Below are 13,382 nucleotides of genomic sequence, written 5' to 3'. Positions count from 1 at the left end.
CGGGCAGGAGATTGCCCAAGTTTGCATGCCAATGGAGATTTCAGTCTGGTGCCAATGAAGTGAGTGCAAGGTGGAAGTGCCAAGTATGACCATCCCTGCTAGGGAAAGCTGTGAAACTATTCTACAAATGCAGAGCAGATGTGAGAATTTGGGAAGCACATCCAGAGACTACAGTGGTACCTCGCAAGACGACTGCCTCGCAAGACAAAAAACTCGCTAGACGAAAGGGTTTTTTTGTTTTTTGAGCTGCTTCACAAGACGATTTTCCCTTTTTTAAAAAAAGATTTTTATTAAAGTTTTCAAAATATTACAAAAATAAAAAGAAACAATACAAAGTAAAAACAGTTAAAAACAATTCAATCTTTCCGTGTCTTATCTTTCATTCGCTTGTTCCCCAGACCTCCTCACACCTCCCTTTTTTGTATCCAGTTCAATTAGTTGGTTCAGCAAATCCTTTCCCTCTTTGTTTTTATCCTAATCTTTAATCTTAATATATTATAACTTTAGATTATCCCCTGTTAACAATCCATTTTTGCACATCTTTATAACATTACTGCTGAAAACCACTTAACTTCAATCCAACATCATTCTAACATTCATTAATTTTGCAATGTTTCTGTAAATAATCTTTAAATTTCTTCCAATCCTCTTCCACCGACTCTTCTCCCTGGTCTCGGATTCTGCCGGTTATTTCCGCCAGTTCCATATAGTCCATCACCTTCATCTGCCATTCTTCCAGGGTGGGTAGGTCTTGTGTCTTCACAAGACGATTTTCCCTATGGGCTTGCTTCGCAAGACGGAAACGTCTTGCAAGTTTGTTTCCTTTTTCTTAACACCGTTAATAAAGTTGCGACTTGACTTCGAGGAGCAACTCATATAACACGGTGTGGTAGCCTTTTTTCAGGTTTTTAAAGACTTTGGTGATTTTTGAAGCTTTTCCAAAACTTTCCCGACACCGTGCTTCGCAAGACGGAAAAAAAATCGCAAGACGACAAAACTCGCGGAACGAATTAATTTCGTCTTGCGAGGCACCACTGTACAAAATCTGCATGTGGAATCAGTTTTTAATTGCTATAACCTGACCTGGGGCCTGCTAGTTGTTGTTGTTTAGTCGTTTAGTCATGTCCGACTCTTCGTGACCCCATGGAGGAGAGCACGCCAGGCACTCCTGTCTTCCACTGCCTCCCGCAGTTTGGTCAGACTCATGTTTGTAGCTTCGAGAACACTGTCCAACCATCTCGCCCTCTGTCGTCCCCTTCTCCTTGTGCCCTCCATCTTTCCCAACATCAGGGTCTTTTCCAGGGAGTCTTCTCTTCTCATGAGATGGCCAAAGTATTGGAGCCTCAACTTCACGATCTGACCTTCCAGTGAACACTCAGGGCTGATTTCCTTAAGAATGGATACGTTTGATCTTCTTGCAGTCCATGGGACTCTCAAGAGTCTTCTCCAGCACCATAACTCAAAAGCATCAATTCTTCGGCGATCAGCCTTCTTTATGGTCCAGCTCTCACTTCCATACATCACTACTGGGAAGACCATGGCTTTAACTATACGGACCTTTGTTGGCAAGGTGATGTCTCTACTTTTTAAGATGCTGTCTAGGTTTGCCATTGCCTTTCTCCCAAGGAGCAGGCGTCTTTTAATTTCGTGACTGCTGTCACCATCTGCAGTGATCATGGAGCCCAATAAAGTAAAATCTCTCACTGCCTCCATTTCTTCCCCTTCTATTTGCCAGGAGGTGATGGGACCAGTGGCCATGATCTTCGTTTTTTTGACACTGAGCTTCAAACCATATTTTGCGCTCTCCTCTTTCACCCTCATTAAAAGGTTATTTAATTCCTCCTCAGGGGGACACGGGTGGCGCTGTGGGTAAAAGCCTCAGTGCCTAGGGCTTGCCGATCGAAAGGTCGGCGGTTCGAATCCCCGCGGCGGGGTGCGCTCCCGTTGCTCGGTCCCAGCGCCTGCCAACCTAGCAGTTCGAAAGCACCCCCAGGTGCAAGTAGATAAATAGGGACCGCTTACTAGCGGGAAGGTAAACGGCGTTTCCGTGTGCGGCTCTGGCTCGCCAGAGAAGCGATGTCACACTGGCCACGTGACCCGGAAGTGTCTCCGGACAGCGCTGGCCCTCGGCCTCTTGAGTGAGATGGGCGCACAACCCTAGAGTCTGTCAAGACTGGCCCGTATGGGCAGGGGTACCTTTACCTTTACCTTAATTCCTCCTCACTTCCTGCCATCAAGGTTGTGTCATCTGCATATCTGAGGTTGTTGATATTTCTTCCGGCGATCTTAATTCCGGCTTGGGATTCATCCAGCCCAGCCTTTCGCATGATGAATTCTGCATATAAGTTAAATAAGCAGGGGGACAATATACAGCCTTGCCTTACTCCTTTCCCAATTTTGAACCAATCATTTGTTCCATATCCAGTTCTAACTGTAGCTTCTTGTCCCACATAGAGATTTCTCAGGAGACAGATGAGGTGATCAGGCACTCCCATTTCTTTAAGAACTTGCCAAAGTTTGCTGTGGTCGACACAGTCAAAGGCTTTTGCATAGTCAATGAAGCAGAAGTAGATGTATTTCTGGAACTCTCTAGCTTTCTCCATAATCCAGCGCATGTTTGCAATTTGGTCTCTGGTTCCTCTGCCTCTTCTAAATCCAGCTTGCACTTCTGGGAGTTCTCGGTCCACATACTGCTTAAGCCTGCCTTGTAGAATTTTAAGCATAACCTTGCTAGCGTGTGAAATGAGTGCAATTGTGCGGTAGTTGGAGCATTCTTTGGCACTTCCCTTCTTTGGGATTGGGATGTAGACTGATCTTCTCCAATCCTCTGGCCACTGCTGAGTTTTCCAAACTTGCTGGCATATTGAGTGTAGCACCTTAACAGCATAATCTTTTAAAATTTTAAATAGTTCAGCTGGAATATCATCACTTCCACTGGCCTTGTTATTAGCAATGCTTTCTAAGGCCGATTTGACTTCACTCTCCAGGATGTCTGGCTCAAGGTCAGCAACCACACTACCTGGGGTATACGAGACATCGATTTCTTTCTGGTATAGTTCCTCTGTGTATTCTTGCCACCTCTTCTTGATGTCTTCTGCTTCTGTTAGGTCCTTTCCACTTTTGTCTTTTATTATGGAAATCTTTGTACGAAATGTTCCTTTCATATCTCCGGTTTTCCCCATTCTATTGATCTCTGGTTTTCCCCATTCTATTGTTTTCCTCTATTTCTTTGCATTGCTCGTTTAAGAAGGCCTTCTTGTCTCTGCTTGCTATTCTTTGGAAATCTGCATTCAGTTTCCTGTATCTTTCACTATCTCCCTCGCATTTTGCTTGCCTTCTCTCCCCCGCTATTTGTAAGGCCTCGTTGGACAGCCACTTTGCTTTCTTGCATTTCCTTTTCATTGGGATGGTTTTAGTTGCTGCATCTTGTATAATGTTACAAGCCTCCATCCATAGTTCTTCAGGCACTCTGTCCACCAAATCTAAATCCTTAAACCTGTTCCTCACTTCTACTGTGTATTCATAAGGGATTTGCCTTAGATTGTATCTTGCCGGCCCAGTGGTTTTTCCTACTTTCTTCAGTTTAAGCTTTAATTTTGCTATAAGAAGCTGATGATCTGAGCCACAGTCAGCTGCAGGTCTTGTTTTTGCTGACTGTATAGAGCTTCTCCATCTTTGGCTGCAGAGAATATAATCAATCTGATTTCGATGCTGCCCATCTGGTGATGTCCATGTGTAGAGTCGTCTCTTGTGTTGTTGGAAAAGGGTGTTTGTGATGATTTTGTGCTGGTTTTGTGATGATTTTGTGCTGGTTAAGGACATGTAAACAAAGATCTATGATAATAATGGGTCACAGGTTCCCCACCCCTGATTTAAAGCCCTAAACAGCTTGATCCATTAAGGAACCTACTCCCAACATGCCTGGGATCTTGTGCCACACCTTTGTAAAAGTCCTTTGGGAAAGTCAATCAAAGCTATGAACAATGGAGAGAGGGATGTTTGTCTTTGATGCAATACAAGGAACACCCTATGACTCTGAAAGGAAATATATCTGTGCCCACTGCGTAATTGACTATTCAACCAAAGTTTCGTAGCTCTGGCCTGGAGGTCTTTTGTTGTTGTTAAAGGATTCCATATCTGTTAAGTATCCCAGTTTACTGTAGCACTGCTGACAAGAAAAATAAAAATAAAAGCAGCCAGAGAATAGTTAATCGGAGTTAATTTAATAACCAAACATGCAGGGCAGACACCTTGAAGGGCGGTAACTCATGAAGAGGCCTCTCCACAGACACGCCTGGTGAGCTGCAAGTGGGCCAGGATAGCAAGAAAATAAGCCCAGGCAACGTTGTCCCAATGCACATACAGTTCACGCCACCAGCCACCAAATCAAGTGCCAGGAATTCTGAAATTCCATGTGACATCTCAACAAACCTGGTCAGCTGCTGCTTGGAGACTCCTGGGGCGCAGTTCGAAATTCTGACATGTTCAAGGGTGGCAAGAGGCCTGCTCGCTTAGCAACCACGAAGCAGCAGGGCAAAATGGTTCACTTCTTCCGCTGCCGGTGTTTTGGCTTCTGCTCCTTGCGTTTCTGGGCTCTCATGTCCTTCTTGAGGCGGCTGTCCACCACTTTGAAGTGGCCCTTGACTCCGGCAGGGCGCCGGACCTTCCGCCCAGCGCCCTTTTTGGCCACAAGGTAGGTCACCTGCCGTTTCTCCTTGCCTATCCCTGCCTACTTGTAAATGCTGTTGTTGGAGAAGGGGGGGGGGGAGACACAGGGAAAGTGGGGAGTTATGAGCGAAAGGCTTCTCTTTGGAATCTCTCCTCAAACCCAATCCTGCCACCTCTTGAGGAGAAACACTCCTACCACAGGGCCCTTGACCTGCCTGATCAACCACTTTGCTGCCACCCCTAACCTTCATTTCCAAAGGAACCCTGGCCTACTGCTCCAGAGTCTCTCAGGTTTATTGAGCTGCTGTTTTACTTGTTCAATTCATATCCCGCCTTTCCTGCGAAATAGGGAGCTTGCCCCGCCTCCCTGTCTTCTCCTCACAAGAAGCCAGTGAGGTAAGTTTGGCTGAGAGACAGTGACTGTCCCAGCAAGCTTCATGGCTAGAATATGGTGGCTAGGTTGCTTTTGGGGAAAAAGTGCTGCCATCACATAATACACCTCGCTTGTGCGATTTGCACTGACTGCCAATCCTCCACTGGGTCAAGATGAAGGTAGAGGTGGAGCAAGATGAAGGTAGAGGCGGGAAGGGAAGAGGAAGGAAGCGGGATCAGTGGATGCTCCTTTCATTCTGCCTGGAACTTCTCTATCTGAGCTGGCTCCCTGCCTGTTACATTATGTGTGGGGAAACCCGCGTGGGGTTCCTCTCTGTGTAAAGTCTTCAAGCTGTGCCTGCGCGCGCCTGACAAATCTGCCCCATTGCCTTTCCCTCGTCAAAAATTATCTTCCCACCCCCCTGCACTCCAGTCTCCATTGTTGTGTGTCCTGGCTGAGGGTGAAAACAGAAGACGGGGGTTGAAAGTACTGGCTGCAATCCTATCTTCACCTGGGAGTAAGTCCCCTTGAACTCAGAAGGGCTTGCTTCTGATTCGACATGTATAGGCTTGTAAACTGTAGCTTGTTTCAGCTGCCACATCAAGCCAGAAAATCCCATGAGAACTGCCATAAATCACACAACGAACACTTTTATGGTGCACAAATTGCTGTTTTAATATCGTGTATGGGGGGACAAGGGCACATCGGACTAGATTCAAGTAATGAAACCTGCTAGCAGAAGCCTGTGCAGGACTTCCACTAGTGCAATGAGTTCCCCCTCCCGTCTCTTTCCCCTGTCCCTCAAGTTGGCTAGGAGGCAGGGGGTAGGAAGTGTGTGGAAGTAAAAGAAGGGGAATTGTTCCTTCTGGAAAGCTGAAATGCTCACACTGACAAAACTACTACCATAGCAAAGGTAAGGTAAAAGGTAATGGACCCCTGGACGATTAAGTCCAGTCAAAGGCGACCATGGGGTGCAGTGCTCATCTTGCTTCAGGCCAAGGGGGCCACCCACCACAGCGGTAACTATTTATCTACTTGCTTGCATTGGTGTGCTTTCGAACTGCTAGGTTGGCAGAAGCTGGGACAGAGCAAGGGAGCTCACTCCGTTGTGGGGATTTGAACCGCCGACCTACTGATTGGCAAGCCCAAGAGGCTGAGTGGTTTAGACCACAGTGCTACCCGCGTCCCTACTACCATAGCACCATGTTGACAGGGGCTCTATGCCTTAATACAGGGATGCCCCTCCAGATATTGGATTCCCAACTCCCATAAATCCTAACCAACATGGCCAATAGTTAGGGATGCTGGCAGTTGTAGTTTAGCAACATCAGGAGGGCTATGCCCTGTCATGCAGATATTAAAAGGCGGAGAGAAAAAGCTGGCCATCCTTGAAGCCCAATTTAAATATGTGCATGTGTACGTGTTTGATTATGACTTACCTCCAAAGGTTTTGAAATGTAGCAGGTATCAGATTGAAATGCAATGCATGCAATTGGAGCACATCAGCGTAGCCTGCATCCCAGGACTCAGTAAGCCACTGTGACCAGATTGCAAAGTTCTTCATGGGTAAAAAAAAATAATCACTCACATCTGTTCCAATTTGGACACCACATTAGCAGTAGTTTCAGATGTACTTTCTGGTTTGTATGAGGATGTGGACAGGATAAAGTATTTAGGGCAATCACCTGCACACTTGACCCTCACCCATCAGATGATTATGCTGGCCAAGCGCAGTGCTTAATCCTTCTATTAGTGCCTCTGAAAATCAAGGGAGGGGTTCGAATTGTGCTTCAGAGGATGGATTAACAGGTTTAGAATTTTTATTCTACAGCAGAGATTGGCCAGTGTCGTCATTCACTTTCAAAAATGGTAGCAGCTTGGGGAGGGTGCTGAGAGACAAGAGGGCATGGGTGGGGGTAGGAGTTTAACCGTTTCTTCCCTTTGCTACTGTCTGACATATTTTTCCTCTCAAACAGCCATCATTCCCATGGGCATAGTAGCTTTGCCAGTGGCGAAGGATGTTTCGTTGCAACGATATCATGGGAAGGAAGAGTTAAACTCCCCTTTCTGTCCTGTCGACGTCCTCACCAGGCTCTTACCACCACACTGCTGTTTTTAAAAGAAAAGAAAAGGATGAGGACATTTAACGGCAAGCACACCTATTGCCCATTTTGTCCTGAGATTCCTTCAGAGGTAAGGCAGCATTTAAAAAATGAAATAATGAATAGAGCGACTAAGTCTGACTGACCAAATTATGGACATGTTTCTAAACAGACAGCACTCCCCTGCTATACTTTCAATTTAACTGAAAATATTTATACCTCACCTTTACTTGTAAAAAAAAACCTGACGCAGCTCACAACACAATACATAATAATACCAAAACCAAATGACGCAATATAGCAGCAGATGATGACAGTTAGGAACAGTAGCAATCCCACATTATAATCCCACCCACAATACCTATGATCCTTGACCACTGCCCATTCTCAGTAGGTGGGCTTCCATGCAGTTACTAGACACACCTGAGAAATCTTTTTGCTGGAATTTCCTTCCCTTGCTGTCGCAGCATGGTCTAATAGATGAGTGCATTTCATCAGAACTAAAATCCTACTTTGATCTCAGTTGTACTGATGAAATCCAGAGCAACAGTGTGGAAGGCGGTGAAGGCGATCCTAAGAGGGATTTGTGTAAGTGGGGCAACAGGGATTAAGCAAGAGAGTGCAATGGAAAGAGAGCACTTAGAAACAGATTTTTTAAAAATAAAAACGTAGAGCAGCAGCATAAGATAAATAGAGGACAGCATGTGCAATCCACCGAAATCTCATGACAATATGTGTCACAGGAATGTGACTTCATCTTGTAGAGCAGTGTGGTTGGTATGTTGAAAGATGTGTTGTTCATGTGGGATGTATCTTGGGAAACAACTTTATACTAACGCTGATATTAAAATTCAATGTGGCAGGACATGTTTTCTATCTGGTTCAATTAGAACAGCAAAGGGAGTTAAACAGGGCTGCATCTTGGTAGGACTCCTATTCAGTCTTTACATCAATTATATAGGCTAGGAGCTTTCCTCTTCATCTGATGTTTTCTCCCTGGCAGTTCAGAATCAGAGTGCTTTTGTATATGTAGATCAGGGCCTACTGAAGATCTTGTGCACTATATTTTATATTGTCCATTGTATGATTCACTCAGAGCTAAATTTATCTCCCCTTTTCAGATCGCCCTAGAAGGTCAACCAGATTATTTGAAAATTAAATGGCTGCTGTCAGATGTTGATAAATGCATCAGCCATAGGGTGGCACTATTCACACTCATGGCAAGAAAGATAAGGGCAACCTCTCTAGGTAGTGCCAGTGCCAGACCCCAGGGATGCTGACTAGAAGGAATGTTTTGAATTTTGGACATTGTAGATTTGTCCTGGTCTGGTGCATGAAATCTCTTTCGTTTTGTAATTGCATGATTTGTTTCTCATACTGTATTGTGGTGGCCATTGGCTACAAACAATAAAATCCACTGACTGACATGCCTGGTCAGTTCTCCCATCCATGATTAAGTAATGGATGGCACCAGTCTTCTTGGTCATTGACCTGCCATTGCAGAGCAGCACCTTAAAGCCACATGGGAGACCCTTGTTGATACTTGTATCCTTCTTGTCAAGACCAGACTGAGGCGTTCCCAAAGTAAAGGAAGGATTGAACTCTGATTAATAAGAATACACACAGAGGCTTGAACCAGCAAGACTCTGGGAAGGGTGCGTATAATAATCTGTGTCTCCACCCTCCGGCCCAGGTCGTTTTATTCACAAAAGAACTTTTTACAGAGTGTTCGTAAGAACCAATCTGATTTCTTCTGAGCATTTCAACAAACCCCACGTGAGGACAAAGTTAAACTACCAAAACTAATTAAGCATGGGGTAAATAAAACAGAACTAAAAAGGAGTGCATTTGGCAACCCCGGGAGGTGATAAACAAGCAATATACATGATAAGGATGGCCAGGAGGACAGCGATCATTATCACCTTCACGTGAGATCTGTTTCCTGGCCCTAAGATTAACATCCTAAGATTAACATATCAGAAAAGCTACATTAAAAGAAGCTGCCCACTATCTTTGATGACCCAGGATGCCTGCCTGCAGTATGTGACTTGTCAAGAAAGAGAAATGGAACAGGGATGCAGAGGTGTGGATTGATCAAGAATCATATCAAAATAGTTTAAACCCAGTCAACGCAATGCTTTCATTGCTGACAAAGATGGCTTACTCTATATTTGTTATAATTCCTCATAGCAATCCCACCTGATCACTACACCAGACCTGGAAACAGGGACAGTCTTCAGAAAGTGACTAAACCTGCCTCCTCAGTGCTGACATAGTTTCTCCTCCTTTTGAGACCAAGGACCTTTGCGGGGGGCGGGGGGATCAAGTCACCAAGCAGAGTCTTTGGAATGCTTCTAGAAAACCCATTGGTGTAAGACCTCAACACATCAGGAGAACAAGGTCTGTTTTGAGATTTACCATGTCCAACCATTTGCCCAAATGTTGCAGCAGTCCAAGGTGCCTGAAGGACACGGCCATGTGTGGAAGGCGGTTAACAAACAAGAGGGACAGGTCACTTCCGGCACCTCTTGGGTGGGCACAATTGACATTATAAGAGAACAAGAGAGGCGTTCATAGTGAGATCTGGCACCTCTTTTTCTATAAAAATAGCACTGGGTGGCAATATGTCTCTGAGTGCCAGCTCCTGGGAATAACAAGTGTTGAATGCTGTGGTGCTCACACTCTCGTCCAAGCAACTAATCTGATTTAGAGATCTGTATTACAAACCCACAGCAATACTTCAGAGTGTTCCACATGTAGGATTGGTGCCTTCACCTTTGTTTACAGCCTTGCTCCTGAACCACAAACAGCAGCCTAAGGCATAGAAAGCCATGGGAAGATATCAGCCACCCTCCCCATAATTATAAGTAAGGGAGTTAGAGGCCTGGGTGGAGTACCCTGCCCTGTAAAAACATATGTGCATGGAAATCCTAAACACAAATGTAGTCCCAACTGGCCCAGGATCCCCCTCCCACAAAGGAGTTCTATGCACCTGAGAGCCCTTCTCACCCTTGACATACATACTACTGTGGGGTGCCATGAGTGCCCTGAATTCCTGGGCGCCAGATCCTGTTAGAATTTCAAGCTCCCCGATGCTGATTTTGTGATTGGTAGATTTCACACGCCTGTCTGAGTGGAGCCTGAGAAAGGAAGACTGTCTTACCTCTCTTCCGGTGTGTGTCTGTGAAACTACCTTCACTTTTACGATGCCCTCAGGTGGTGCTGTGCCTAGGACTTGATGATCGTAAGGTTGGGGGTTCGAATCCTCACGGCGGGGTGAGCTCCCATCGTTCGGTCCCAGCTCCTGCCCACCTAGCAGTTCGAAAGCACCCCTAAGTGCAAGTAGATAAATAGGTACCGCTTTATAGTGGGAAGGTAAACGGCGTTTCCGTGTGCGGCACTGGTGCCGGATCGCCAGTGCAGCTTCGTCACGCTGGCCACGTGACCCGGAAGTGTCTTTGGACAGCGCCGGCTCCCGGCCTCTTGAGCGAGATGAGCGCGCAACCCTAGAGTCGGTCACAACTGGCCCGTACGGGCAGGGGTACCTTTACCTATTTGTTCTTGGAGCTGGAGAGAACAGATGCCATAATGCTGTTGTCTGTAAATATTCTGTAAATAAATAGTAGTTTAGAACTATGATGCCTCTTTCCTTTTGCTGTGTCAAGAAAGAAGGCTAGTGTGCATAAATCAAGTTGGTTTATGTCGCTGGAGCGCCCTGGAGAAGAAGGGGATGCCTTTTCCAGAGCTATGCTCACTGGGGGACGCTCGGAGATCCAGGGGGCTGCAGATAGCCCGGAGCACTCTCCCAACAGATCCTCCCTTAAATTCTTGGGTTCTGGGTTTCAAGCAGTGCTTTGAGTATTAAGGTGAACCATTGGATGTTAGATTTACCAGTGTAAAAATACAGGCTAAACCTGCTTTGTCCCCCCCCCCCCCGACCAGGGAATGCCCTGGGAGATAAGCCATTAAGAAACAAAGACCAGACCTCCGCAAAGCAGAGGCTGTGCCAGCCGCAAATGGGGGCTTGTTAGCAAAAACAATATAGTTTCAGAATTGCCGTGGGGCTGATGTAAGTGAACAGTTGGGGTGGGAAAAGTTTTGCAAGCTTGAGAACATGGTGGGATCAGAGCACATTGTGGGGGTGGGGAAGAAACGTCCTCTCGAGTCTGCAAGTGGGAGGGAGAGACGCAGAGCCATGGCCGAAGTCTCTTTAAAGTCTGAGACAGACTTTGCACATATGTGTGACGCGTGAGATTCTCTTGGGCTGTAAATGCTGGGAATCCCATTCCCCAAACTCAGGTTGTATGTATGTGCAAATAAACTATCTATCATAAAGACACCACAGTCTCCATTTTACCTCAATCCCAAAAGGATTGGGTAAGTGCAGAGACCCCTGAAATCTCACTCTGCTGTAAGATTGGGATGGGGGTGCAACAATATGCCTACTGGTATATGCAGGGGCAAGGGGGGGGGCAATCCTACCCCCTCCCTCAAAATGTAAGCGTGAATGTGGCTTACAACATGGAGTAAGGAAGCTGAAACCCTTCAGACCTGGCTGGACTACAGCTCCCAGCATCCCTGACCATTGGTCTCACCAGCTGGGATTGATGGGATTCGGAGTCCAGCAACAAGGAAAAGCCACAGGGTCCCCATCTCTATCTTAGTCTGTGAGATACTAACAACCAGCAGCTTTAGCAGCCATTTCTGGGCTGGGACTATTTCCTAGAGATTCAGCAGCAAAGTGGGAGTTGTGATAATTGAAGGTGGCAGGGAGGGGATTGTATTTCCTTCTTCCCAGTAATTCATCTCTTTTATTGTATTTTGTACACAGTGTAAGCTTCCTCAATTATTTTGCTTAGGCGGCAAGGTATGAACGTGCAAATAAATGTAGTTCCGTGGTGTTCCTTGTTCACACTGACCAGCCTGACTGCCTGTTTTCTGCCCCCTGCAGGATTCTTTGCTTTGTGATGTGGCAAATGAAACATTTCCTTGGCGTCAAGATCATAGCTCGAGGCTCCGAGAATCTGAATACCAAGGTGCCATATATGGTTGTTGCCAACCATCAGTCCATTCTCGATATTCTGGGTATGTTGCTAGCCTGTCGCTTTCGGAATTTTGCGTTGAAACTTATTTGGAAAAGATGCAAATTTTATCAGGAGCATAATCCAGGCCGAGATCAAAGGGACGGGTGTCCTGGGAGGTAGGTTGGGAAGGCAGCAAGCGACATCCTGCTCTGCTTCCTGACTATGATGCAGATGAAGTGTGGGAGAAGGAAGGGGAGGGTGTGCTGCAGCACAGGCACCCCCCCTCCGTTTGTTTATCTAAGCCCAGGACCCCTCAGGGTTGCCCTGTCTCCTTCTTCATCACTGAGATCTGGACAGGCCCTCATGGACACCTCCCTCAACGCCCCACCATCTTAACCACAGATTTCTCCCTCTCCTGGTCCTCAAGGGGCATTGGTTGCTCATCCTTCCATCCTGGCCCTGCCCACGGCTGCTTATGGCTCTGCCTGAGGCCTGTATGTCTGCAACAGAATGGTTCGTCTCTGACCCACCTGCATGTGAGGAAGGTGGCAGCATAGACTTTTGCCCATCGTGGCAAAATTTGTAGATCTGGCACTGCTGTGCTCCATCTCCAGCGTCAGGGAGGAGGCAAGATAGAAGCACAGCATGCATGTGAGAGGAAGAAAAGATGTGAGCTTAAAGCTCAAAATCAAATTGGTGCCAGGGTGGTGGTGGGGATTTTCCAAACTAAAAGATAATTGCCATTCTAGGAGAACCATGGAGGTGTTCATGGCAAGATCGGCATCTGTTTTTCTAGGAAAATAACACTGGAAGAATGGCAATGTTTACAATTTATTTCACCACTATGAAAGCTGAATACATGTCCAGGAAGATGGGTTGGGAGCAGGGAAGATCCAGGAAGAATAATTTCTAGCCACAAAGCCTTCTCACAAAGTGTCAGAATGCAAAGGACCCAAAAGCCCCATTAACAAAGTCTTTCTTCCTTCCCAAGTGATAGCGGAGTTATATCCTGACTGCTGTGTGATACTTACCAAAAAGGAGATGATGTACATGGGCCCACTCGGCTTCACCCCGTGGTTTTCCAAATTCATTTTTGTCCACCACAGTAATAAGAGGTCAGCCAGAGACACCATGGATCACATCACAAGGACCCTGCTGCAGCAGAACGTGAGAGCACATGCAGAGAGGGGTGCAGCTCTGGGAGGGGAGTAGCTG

The sequence above is a fragment of the Podarcis muralis genome, chromosome 13 (genome assembly GCF_964188315.1).
Source record: "Podarcis muralis chromosome 13, rPodMur119.hap1.1, whole genome shotgun sequence".
NCBI classification, from domain to species: domain Eukaryota; kingdom Metazoa; phylum Chordata; class Lepidosauria; order Squamata; family Lacertidae; genus Podarcis; species Podarcis muralis.
This window is presented reverse-complemented; position numbering follows the sequence as displayed.